This window comes from Octodon degus, unplaced genomic scaffold (genome assembly GCF_000260255.1).
Source record: "Octodon degus isolate 3935 unplaced genomic scaffold, OctDeg1.0 scaffold00054, whole genome shotgun sequence".
Classification (NCBI taxonomy): domain Eukaryota; kingdom Metazoa; phylum Chordata; class Mammalia; order Rodentia; family Octodontidae; genus Octodon; species Octodon degus.
In genome coordinates, this window is record NW_004524630.1 from 12,123,047 (window position 1) to 12,135,383 (window position 12,337).

Genomic DNA, 12,337 nt, shown 5'->3' on the forward strand with positions numbered 1-12,337 from the left:
AGACAGACAGACAGACAGACAGACAGACAGACAGACACAGACAGAGGGAGACAGAGAGAGAAGAGACAGATAGACAGAGACAGACAGAGAGACATAGGGAGACAGGAGAGAGACAGACAGAGACAAAGAGAGAGATGGACAGAGAGAGGGAGACAAAGAGAAGATAAAGAGAGACAGAGACAGACAGGGAAACAGGAGAGAGAGACAGACAGAGACAGAGACAGAAACAGAGAGAGGGAGACAGAAAAGGGAGAGAGAAGATACAGAGAGACAGAGACAGAGAGACAGAGGGAGACAGGAGAGAGAGAGACAGACAGAGGAAGACAGGGAGACAAGAGAGAGACAGACAGACAGAGACAGAGACAAAGAGACAGACAAAGAGAGGGAGGCAGAGAGAAGGGAGACAGAGAAGATACAGAGAGACAGGGACAGGGAGACAGGAGAGAGACAGAGGGAGACAGGAGAGAGACAGACAGACAGACAAAAAGAGAGACAGACAGAGAGAGGGAGACAGAGAAGGGAGACAGAGAAGATACAGAGAGACAGAGACAGACAGAGACAAAAAGAGAGACAGACAGAGAGAGGGAGACAGAGAAGGGAGACAGAGAAGATACAGAGAGACAGAGAGAGACAGGGAGAGGGAGACAGAGAGAAGGGAGACAGAGAAGATACAGAGAGACAGAGACAGAGATAGAGGGAGACAGGAGAGAGAGACAGACAGACAGAGGGAGACAGGAGAGAGACAGACAGACAGAGACAGAGACAAAGAGAGAGACAGAGAGGGAGACAGAGAAGAGACACAGAGAGACAGAGACAGAGAGAGAAAGTGAGACAGACACAGAGAGGGAGACAGGAGAGACAGACAGACATAGAGAGACAGAGACAGAGGGAGGCAGAGAGACAGAGACAGACATGCACAGAGACAGAGACAGACAGACAGACATACAGAGAGACACAGAAAGAAGAAAAGGAAAGGATAAAGAAGAGAAAAGGAGGGGGAGAAGAGGAGGGAGACAGAGAGGAGGGGAGGAGGAGCAAGGGAAGAAGGAGAAGAAAAGTGATATCTTGAGGCATCTACGCCCAAGCCTATGGTAGCTGCCAGTGAGGAGCTAGGTAAGAAACTCAGATGAACACGGCTTTCCAGCACCAGCCTCCTTCCAGCGCTTTCCACACCCTGATTGGGAAACCCTGATTGCCACCCTCCCAACCTTGCCCTCATTTTAAGGATAACGATTTTAGGAAGCTTGGAGCTAAATTGGCTAGCTAGTGTGGAGGCCAGTCTTTGGAATAAGGAGTTCCATTTGGAAATCAAGCTTGCTTGAAATGCGTTCAACCTCTTTTCTCTTATTGCCCCAGAACCCTCTCTGTCTGTCCCTCTGCCCTTCCCCACCCTGCTCAGGTCCTTGAGTTTCACTTTCATTTGTTGCCCTTGCACCTGTCTCCTGCTGTGACCAGCCCTCGAATGTAATGTTCCTGCACTTTTCTCTGGCCTGCCACCTGTCCACGTCATATGTCCACTGCCGGACAGCATCACCCAAGCATGCTAGCTGGTCCTACTCTAGTCTTTCTTCAGCGTGCCCTTGAGGATGACCTTGAACACCTAGTTCCAGCTGACCGAGTCTTTGCTCCTTGCTCAGCTTGACTCCCCCAGGCCGAGCCTCATGAGAACCAATAGTTTATAACCATCTGTCTAAGTGTTTCAAAATTTTAATTAGCATAATTTATGTGTATTTATGGAGTGGAGCGTGATATTTCAATTCTTAGGGACAGCATGTGATGGTCAGGTCAAGGTAACTGGGACGTTTCCACCTCAAGCAATTCTTTCATTAAATAGCAAATGTTCAAAATCTTTTCACTATTTTGAAATGTGCAATTAATTTATTGAAACCCTAGGTACGCTTGTGCATTCCAGAACATTAGCAGTTGTTCCCTCTTGCCTAACTGCACTGTGCACCTACGGATTCTCGGCTCTCTTTCCCCTGCTCTACCCTTCAGGCCCCAGTAACCATTAGTCTACTCTCTCGAATGGGATCAACTTTTTAAGCTGTCTTTCTGTGCCCCACGGATTTCACTGGATATCCTCCAGGCTACCCCGATCAGTGACGCTGAGCATTTTTACATATACCTGTTGGTCATTTGTACATCTTCTTCAGAGAGATGCCATTTTGCTGTTTTGTTTTTTAATGTATTTATATTTTGTTTCTTAATGTATTTCCCTTTCATCATTTAGTAATTGCATTAAGTATTCCGGTGCCCTGTAGTTTGGTGCATACCTACTTACAATGTTGCATCCTTCTGATGATCATTATATAATAATAATCTCTCTTATTAAAAGTTTTTAAATTAAGTGTATTTTTCTGATGTATGGCTATGACTTTCCCTTTTTAAAACAATGATAATATTATCATATGTTAAGTACACAAATTAACGGGTCCCACTGGGACATTTCCATACATGGCTGCACCACGTTTTGATTACATCCACCCTCTCATCTCCTGCTCTGCCCTCTGGCCTCCTTCCTAAAAATCAAATGTGCCCCGTACAGGTAGTGTATGGCTGGATGTGATTTCTCCCATTTGACCATTCTGTCTTTGGCTTAGGGCTTCCTTTCTGTCTTAGTTACTCTTCTCTCGCTGCTGGGACAAATACCCGACACTCAAAATGAAGGAAGGAAAGGTTTATTTAGCTCACAGTTACTGGAGGTTTCAGTCCATACTCAGCTGGCTCCAACGCAGAGCAGCACATGGCAGAGGGCAACCTTTCGTGGCGGCGGCAAAGAGCAAGAGCACAAGGGAGGGGTAGCAGCAGCTCAAGCTGCTGGCTTCTCTTCCCACCTTACATTGTAATGCAGACTACCTGCCCCAGGGCAGGGGCAGCATCCACACCCACAGTAATCAATTACAAACTCCAGAAGCTGCCCCAAGACTGCATGAAGCTTTGCGGGGACACTTATACACAAACCATAACACTTTCCTTTCCTTCTTTTTTGGTGGATATTGGCGTTTGAGCCCAGGACTCCTGCAAGCTACTCTATCACTGAACTACATGCCTAGCTCTTTAAATATTTCGTTTCGAAAGGCTGGCCAAATAGCTCAGTGGAGTGCCTGCAAGCAGCACAGGGGTTGGGGGTTCAATCCCGGGCCTGCCATGCCGGCCCTGCCCCCAGGGCACGCTGAGACAGCAATTAAGACTGGGCGTGGTAGTGTGTGCCTGTAATCCCAGCTCTTGGGAGGCTGTAAACAGGTGAATCACTATGAGTCTGATCTAGCAGTGTGACCCTGAACACCCTGTAGACCCTTCCTTAAAAAAAAAAAACCAAAAAATTATTTTGAGATAGGGTCTTGCTAAGTTTCCTGGGCTGGCCTCAAACTTGTGATCCTCCTGTCTCAGCTTCCTGACTTGTGCTGCTTTGCTTAACTTGATTAGAAAGTCAAATTCATGTATGTTCAAGGTAGTTATTAATAGGTAAGGACACGCTGCTGCCATTGTGTAATTTTTTGAGGGGGTTGTTTTGTAAATCTTTTGCTTTTTTCTTTTCTCTTGCTGTCTTGTGTTTTGTTTTTGTTTTGTATTTAGTACAGAGTCTACAGGTTCACACTACACAGATCAGACTAGTGGTTATGAGTCTCAGTAGCTGCCTCAGTCTCATGCCCCACCCAGTCTCAATAGCTGTCTCAGTGCGCTTTGGGGCCGGGGCCAGCGCAGCAGGCTGGGGATCGAACTCGGGCCGCTGCGCTCTGCCCAAGCAGACCCTTTAGTCTGCTGAGCTGTCTGGCCACCCCTTCCTTGTGTGGTTTTTTTTTTTTTTTTTTTTTTTCAGATTATTTGCTTTTTGGAAGAAATTTTGACGTAAATTATTTATTTATTTATTTATTTATTTATTATTTTATTTATTTATTTACTTCCTTGTGTTTTGATGGTTATTTCACCACAACCTCCTAATTGCTGTAATTTTCCTTACTATTACGGTATTTTACTTCATTTGTAAAACATAAGAGAGGTAGGATGTACACCATTCTGGGAAAGAATCTTACAGATTTTTTTTGCGTGTGTTGTGTATCTTTGATCATTTCCTTGCAGTGGAGACCTTTCATTAGCGTAGGTAATAGTGAGTATTCTTCTGGCTACAAATGGTAGGTGCTCCTTTCAAATTCTAAAGGGAGATGTTTGAGGCCAGGCTGGACCTGGCATTTAAGCTGGCGGCCTCAGAGCCTACCTCTAGGCTTTGCCTCGTTTGGTTTACTTTTGTTGTTGTTGCTGATAGGTTTTCTTCCTGTATTGGAAAAGATTGTTTGATTTGGACTCTTCCAGGTGAAGGTGTCATTTAAGAAGCTTTAGGGATGGGAACAGACAGTCCCAGTTGGGCCATATGCATGTTGCCTAGCCGGCCACCAGGGACACCACAGGGACAGCTAGGGGTCAAACAACCATCCCCAAGACAGGAAGTAGTTGGGATTGGTTGGGTGTGTCCCACCCAATCCATCCTGTCAGAAAATAAGAGTGTTTGCAAAGAAAAGGTGACTCTTCTGCACAAAGGAGAAGGGAGCACTGGGCAGGATGTAGCGACGTCTATCCATGGTGGTGAGTTCAGAGCTGTGATACCTGTTGCTGCCTTGGTCTCTAGGTTGGCTGCAGGACACGCTGCTTGGGGCAGTGTGCTTAATATGAAAAATGCGGGCCTGTGAGATAGCTCAGTGGACTAAGCGCCTGCTTAGGCAAGTGCAGGGACTGGGGTTCGATTCCCGGCACCACATGCCATGCCAGCCCTGACCCCAGGTACACTGAGCAGGTCACCAAGACTGGGTGGGCATAATGGCATATGCCTCTGATCCCAGTGCTGGGGAGGCTGAAAACAGGAGGATCACTGCAAGTGGGAGCTGTGTGGTGAGACTCTGTACCAAATACATTGAAAATAGATAAATAAAGTTAATATGAAAAATATGAAAAGCTGACAGCTGCTAGCTAGACTGGGACCAAGAGGATTTTTTTTTGGGGGGGGGATTAAATTTGGGATTTTTTTTTTTTTAATTTTTTATTTATTTGTAGGGGAGGGCCAGCTCAGCCCACCAGGGGGCGGGGCTGGCTGGCATGTGGTGCTGGGGGATTGAACCACGGTCCCTTTGTTTTTGCTAAGCTTGTTCTAAGTAGGTGCTTTAGACCACTGAGCCATCTCACCAGCCCTAAATTTGGGATCTTGTACTTGCCAGGCAGGCATTATGCTGCTGAACTATCTCTCCAGCCCTTTTTTTTGGTGTTTTTGAGATGGAGTCTTGCTGTGTAGTCCAGGCTGGACTTGTGTTCATGATGATGCTCTTGTGCTTATTCCACTGAGCCATCTTCCCAGCCCCTGAGTAGCTTTTAGGTCAACTTGGGTTTTCATAGCAATGTGTGAAATTCCTAAACACACACACACACACACACACACACACACACACACACATTAAGCAGAATGCTTGTCTTGAAGGCATGAAATCCTAGTTTCATCTCCAGCTCTGCAAAAATAAATACAATAAATATGTAGTTATGACAGTATCTGCCTACATTTTGACACCTTTTGACAAAATACCAAAGGGTGTGGTGTTATAATTCAACATTTAATCACAAGTGATGCTACTTGCCTTTTGTGTTTCCTTAATAGCCTGCCAGCACTCTGGGAGGGTGAGGCCTAGGAGTTGCAAAATCCAGCTAGTCTGAGCAATGTAGTGAGACCTTATCTCAAAAAAAAAAAAAAAAAAAAAGAGGGCCAGGTAGAAAGCACAGTGACATAAGCACCTGGTTGGCAAGTGCAAGGTCCCGAGTTTGTGTGAGGGCTCTGGTTCATTTTTTTAGTACAAAAACAAACAAACCAAACCAAAAGAAAACAAAAGGCACACCAATTGTAGCATCTTCACTGGAGTGCATGGAGGAGGGGGTCCCCAGAGTAGGTGTCACCCGGGAAACGTGGGCATCTCAGAATGACTTCATTTTGTTGCTTCTTCAATACATTCCAGTAAACGGGGCCGGGGAGATGGCTCAGTAGACTAAGTGCTTACCTGGCAAGCTCAAGGGCCTGAGTTTAATCCCTGGTTCCGGAAAAAAAAAAAAAAAAAATTGATTTCAAAGAGAAAAAAAATTCAAAACAAGATAATAGGAAGGTAATAATGGTTAATACATTATATATTGTTATCTTTAAATTAGTTACTCAGACTATAAGATATTGGCATTTAATTGTTCAAACAATATTAGCACAAACCTACTTTTCTTTCTTTCTTTTTTTTACAGAACCAGGGATTGAACTCAGGCCCTTGTGCCTGCCAGGGAAGCACTTAGTCTACTGAGCCATCTCCCCGGCCCTTTTTTATTTATTTATTTATTTATTTATTTATTTATTTATGTTGTTCTTGTTTCCTTTTTAAGTACAAACCTACTTTTCAAGGAACTAAAAGAAATTAGTAGTACAACTATCTTAAATATGATATATGTATATATATATATTTTTTTCTTTTCCCTTTTTTCTACACTTCCCCATCCCCATTTCTTTTACCTTTCGAAGTTCCAATTTTACAACATCTGTTGTACATTTTGGATCTTATTTACTCTTTTAACTTTCACCCTAGGGAGAAAATACAATGTTTACAATTAGGGGCCGGGGAGATGGCTCAGTGGAATAAGCGCTTCCCTGGCAAACGCAAGGGCCTCAGTTCAATCCCTGGTTCTGCCAAAAAACAAAAACAAAAAACAATGTTTACACATATGCGTCTGGTTTATTTCACTTATAAGTTTAGTCTCAAATTGCATCCATTTACCTATATAAGGCTCCAGCTTATCCTTCTTTATGGCTGAGTAGTACTCCATTGTATAAAAAGACCTTGTCTTTTTTATTCATTCCTTAGTAAATGGGCATTTGAGTTGTTTCCAAGATCTAGCTATTATAAATTGCCATGTAAACATGGGTGCAAATTATATCCCAAGGGTATGATGTTTTTAATTTTTCTGGGAAGATGCTCAGAAAAGGAATAGCTGAATCAAATGGGACTTCTAATCCTAGTGAGGTTTTTTTTTTTTTTTTTTTTTAAATATATTTGGTACAGGGTCTCACTACCCAGCTCAGACTCATAGTGATCCTCATGTTTTCAGCCTCTGCATTGCTGGGATTACAGGCATGTACCTCCATGCCCAAACTTGGTGGCCAGCTCAGCACACCTGGGGCTAGGGTTGGAGCAGCATGGGATGCCTGGGATTGAACCCTAGTCCCGGCACTTGCCTAAGTAGGTGCTTAGCCCGCTGAGCTGTCTCACCAGCCCAAATCCTAGTGTTTTGAGGAATCTCCACACCGATTTCCACAGTGGCTGCACAATCTATATTCCCACCAACAATGCAGAAGGGTTCCTTCAGCATTTGCTATTGGTTGACTTCTTAATAACAGCCATCTTTCCAGGGTGAAATGGAATCCCCATGTTGTCTTAATCTGAATCTCTTGAACAACAAATGATGTTGAACATTTCATCTGAGAAGTATGTATTCATCTCACATGCCCAGTTTTGGATTGGATCTTCAAATTTGGAGGTCTGAATTTTTGAGTTCTTTGTATGTCCTCAACAGTAAGTTTTTATCTGAGGAACGGATGGTAAACAATTCTTGCCCATATTGTGGGTGTCTCTTCATTCTTTTTTTTTTTTTTTTCAGTTTTAGTTTTTATTTACTTATCATTTCTGTACAGGAGTGTAATTTGATTCTTTTCCATTCTTATCTCTCCCTTAAACCCGGCTTCCCTTTCTTGTTTACAAAAGCTTTGTTTCTATTTTTTCTTTCTTTTCTTCTCTATTCTTTTTTCCTTATTCTTCCCCCTCCCTAGGGTTCTCTTCCCATTTGAAAATTTTTTTCCTCTTTCACAATATTATACATTTTGGTCCATATTTACACTTTCGGTTTGTCACACAAGAGAAATCATGTAGTATTTATATGTGTCCAAATTATCAGAGTGTGGTCTGAAGGTACATCCATTTACCAAGAAATGACTCAAGTTTATCCTTCATGGAAGACTAGTACTGCACTGTATTAAAAAAACACATCTTCTTTACCCAGGCATCAGCTGAAGGCATTTGGGCTGTGTCCAAGAAGTGGCTATTTATAAGCTGCCGCTACAAACATGGGTGTGCATACATCACTGTGGCGTGACGCTTTCCATCTTCTCGGGATGGTTCCCAGAACGGGAACAGCTGGGTGAAACGGGATGCCGATCCTAGCTTTGGAGGACTCTCCAAACTGATTTCCACAGTGGTTACACCAGTCTGCCCTCTAACAGCGGAGAAGGGCAACTTTATCCCCACAGCCTGCCAGCATTTGTTGCTGGTTGATTCTTGATGATAGCCACTCTTTCTGGGGTGAGATGGGATCTCAGTGTTGTTTTAATTTGCATCTCTCGAATGCCCAGGGATGCTGAACATTTTTTCACATATGTGCCCCAGCTGCTCGCCCTGCCGCTGGCTGGCGCTGGCTGTGGTGGAACACGAGGCTGCAGATCTCTCCTAGAGGCCCAGCCCTAACTGCAGCAAGAGGGGCCATGCGTGGCACTCGGCCTCAACATACCTCAGGCTTGTCACCATCCTGGTAATGCTGCAAAACTTTACCATGGACCACAGTTCCAAGGACTCCTGAACACAGTCTTGGAGTTAAGCCGGTGAACAGCCCCCGCCGCCCATCGATGCTGGCAATGTGATGAGCGTAACTGAAGAGACCCGGAAGCTGACACACTTGCCGCCCAAAGATATTCCGTCCTATGGTTGGAGGAAGAGGCTCATATCCCACCTGGATGAGCACTTTCACGTCCATGAGCGGCTGGGAAAGGATGGTGAGACCGGAGCCCAGGAGCACCTGACTAGCCGCGTCCGCGATGATGGCACCTGCGGACGCGCAGACACACCGAGCCCTCTCTTCATTCTGTTGGTGGTTTCTCTTGCTGTACAAAAGTTTTTTAATAAGATGAGATCCCAGTTGTTCTTTGTGATAGTTCTTGTGTAATCGTGGTTTTAGTCAGTCTTTGCCTACACCAGTGTGTTTATTTTTTTGTATTTTTAGGAAAGGGTCTACAGGGTGTTCAGGGTCTCACTACTAGTTGTAGGATCCTCCTGTTTATAGCCTCCCAAGAGCTGGGATCACAGGCACATGCCACCACACCCAGGCTCACTTGCCGTCTCAGTGTGCCCCAGGGGCAGGGCCAGCACGGCAGGCCCAGGGATTGAACCCCCAGCCCCTCCGCCTGCTTGCAGGCCCTTTAATCCCTGAGTTCTTTGGCTGCCCCACCAGTGTCTTTAAAAGTTTTACCTATTGTATCTTCCAGCAGATTTAATGTTTCTGTTTTAATATTTAAACTTTTGGAGTCAGGGAGATGGCTTAGTGGGATAAGCGCTTCCCTGGCAAGAGCAAGGGCCTGAGTTCAATCCCTGGTTCTGTCAAAAATAAAAAAATAAAAATTTAGACTTTTGTTCCATTTCAAATGTAGTTTAGTACATGGTGAAATATATGGGTCCAACTTTAATGTCTGACATGTGCAGAGCCGGTTTCTCCAGCACTATTTATTATAGAGGCTATTTTCCAGTGAATGTTTGGCATCTTTGTCAAAGAGAAGGTGACTGAATATGTCTGGAATTGTTTCTGTATCTTCTAATCTGTTACAATGATCTTCAGGTCTGGTTGGTTTTTTTTTTTTTTTTTTTCCTTTTTTTTTTTTTTTTTTTTTTTTTTTAATTACAGTAGTTTTGTAGTATAGTTGCAAGTCAGAGGTTGTAATGTATCCTGCCTTGCCTTTGTTACTCAGAATTGTCTTTGCTATTCCATGTCTCTTCTGGTTTCAAATCAATTTTAGGAATATTTTCTCTAATTCTGTGAGATATACTGTTGGAATTTTGATTGGAATTGCATTAAATCTGTATAAAAGTTTTGGACCATTTTCACTATATTGGTTCTTACCCAAGACTAAGGGATACCTTTCTGTTTTCTGATGTCCTCTGCAGGCTCCTTTTTCAGAGCACTGTAGTTTTTACTTGTTGAGGTCCTTTACATCCTTCATTAGGTTGATTCCTAGGTATTTCAGTGGTAGCTTTTTGATGGGGTACTGGATAATTTCAGCAAGTCTGCACCTTCTAGCAGAGACCAGACTCATTCCACCTGCAGCTCTCAGCACACCTTCCGAGGGCCTGAGTCCAGCTGGGAGCCACTAGGGGGAGCCAGCAGCTGCTTTGAGATCTGAGCTCAGCCTCCCCCCTCCACCATGGCTCCGGGCTAGTCTCAGTCTCACAAGGGGTGCCTGAGCCCTCAGCGTTGAGCCCCAGCTCTTGCAGTCCTTCACGTCCACTGCTCCCCTCCACTGCTGCATTTCTCCCTGGAGGCTTCTGGGATTGCTAGCATTCATCGTGTCCCTGCAGATTTGAACCACTCCTCCCATGCAGTGAGTCCCGTCTTGGGGAGAAGGCGCCACTGGCTACTGCCTTCTTCTTTGTTGAAGTTTTTCTGTTCACTCTCTGTGGGCTTCGGTTTGTGCTCCAGATCCTTTCTGGGTCCAGGACATCCACTTCCCTCCCTCTTGTCTTCCTCGTGTTGGTGTGGTCCAGCAGCTGGATGGCGACACTCAGAGCAGCCTTCTCTGCTGCTCATCACACCATCACCTTGGTGCAAACTGTAGGATTCAGGTGGATTGCTGTCCTTTAAGTGGTCTTGTTTTTTTTTTTAAATTTTATTTATTTGTGTGTGTGTGTGTGTGTGTGTGTGTGTGGCCAGCTCAGCCCACCAGGGGGCGGGACTGTCTAGTATATGGTGCTGGGGGATTGAACTGTGGTCCCTGTGCTTTGCTAAGCTTGTTCTAAGTAGGTGCTTTAGACCACTGAGCCATCTCACCAGCCCCAAAGGAGGTGTATTTTTTTTTTTTTTTGGCAATACCGGGAATTGAACTCAGGACCCTGTGCTCACCAGGCAAGCACTTATTCTACTGAGCTATCTCCCCGGCAAGTAAGTGGTCTTGTAAGCATGTAGCACCTTCCATTCTACAGTGTCTGAATGTCTTAGGTATCACTCAACCAGGCGCTTCCAAAATCTCTAGTGTCGTGCAGCATCCTTCCATTTGAAGAAGAGCCATGAAACCAGTCCCGTCCCCCGCACCATCTTTCTCCTTTGGATACAGTTTATACCATATAATGTTTTGTTGTGCTGCTTTACTTCCTGAACACATGTGGGAAGAATGTGAACAGAACACCCAAGGGAACAGGCTGCATAATTTGCAGGTTTGTGGCAAAGCAAGAACGTGGGAGGAAGACACCTGTTAGTTATAAGGAATGAAATCCTGTCCTTTGTAGGAGAATGAATGGAACTAGGAACCCATCAGGTTAAGTGGAATTAGACTCAGAAAGTTAAATATCACATGTTTTCTCTTATATGAGAGACCAAATAAATAAGTCAAACAACAGATGACACGAGGTAGACTTCTGTAGATGGGGAAGGGGACCAGTGAGAAGAGGTAGGAAAGGGTGAGGGATTAAAGATAATCACGGTTATAGTAAATGCACGTACCAGCTTCCCAAAATGAAACCCACATGCATTAATACTAGTACCCAAAACAGAAGCAACTGTGTGTCACACAATAACCTGGGCCTCTGTTGAGCGTAGGACTTTGTGTTGTGCCATCAACTGGGTGTTCTGAAGCTGGCCTCACTATGTAATGTGACACTTTTTTTTTTTTTTTTGAGATAGGGTTTTGCTGTTCTTATAGTTCAGTCTGTTCTTGAACTCATTCTGTAGCCCAGGTTGGCCTCAAACTCACAGGGATCCTCCTGCCTCAGTTTTGCAAGTTTGAGGATGACAGGTGTGTACCACTACACCTCGTTACAAATCTTTCTTTCTTTCTTTCTTTCTTTCTTTCTTTCTTTCTTTCTTTCTTTCTTTCTTTTTTTGTGGAACCGGGGATTGAACTCAGGCCCTTGCGCTTGCCAAGGAAGCGCTTATTCTACTGAGCCATCTCCCCGGCTCCTACAAATATTTCTTCACTGAGATTTTCCAACAGAAAATCCTGTGTTCATTAATTCACTGTGGTTTTAGTTTAAGAGAGGGTGTGGGTGTTTCTGCCTTTTCAGATGCCCGCTTACAAGATCAGAAGCACATTTAAGACTACTTTCATGCAAACAGATTATAAATCAGGAAATGTTTTTTATGAGCCCATGTTTTGCTGGGTGTGGTGATGCATACCTGTCGTCCAAGCACTCAGGAGGCTGAGGCAAGAGGACTGACATGAGTTCAAGGCCAACCTGGCCTACAGAGTGAGTTCAAGACTAGCCCGAACTGCTGGTAAGAGTGAGATCCTGTCTCAAAT

General features: G+C 44.4%; 1 pseudogene; it reads right to left on the reverse strand.

Annotated features, from left to right (window-relative positions):
• LOC101592044 overlaps positions 1-8,811 on the reverse strand; it is a 16,628-nt pseudogene extending 7,817 nt beyond the window's left edge.
• Positions 8,812-12,337: the final 3,526 nt, after the last annotated feature.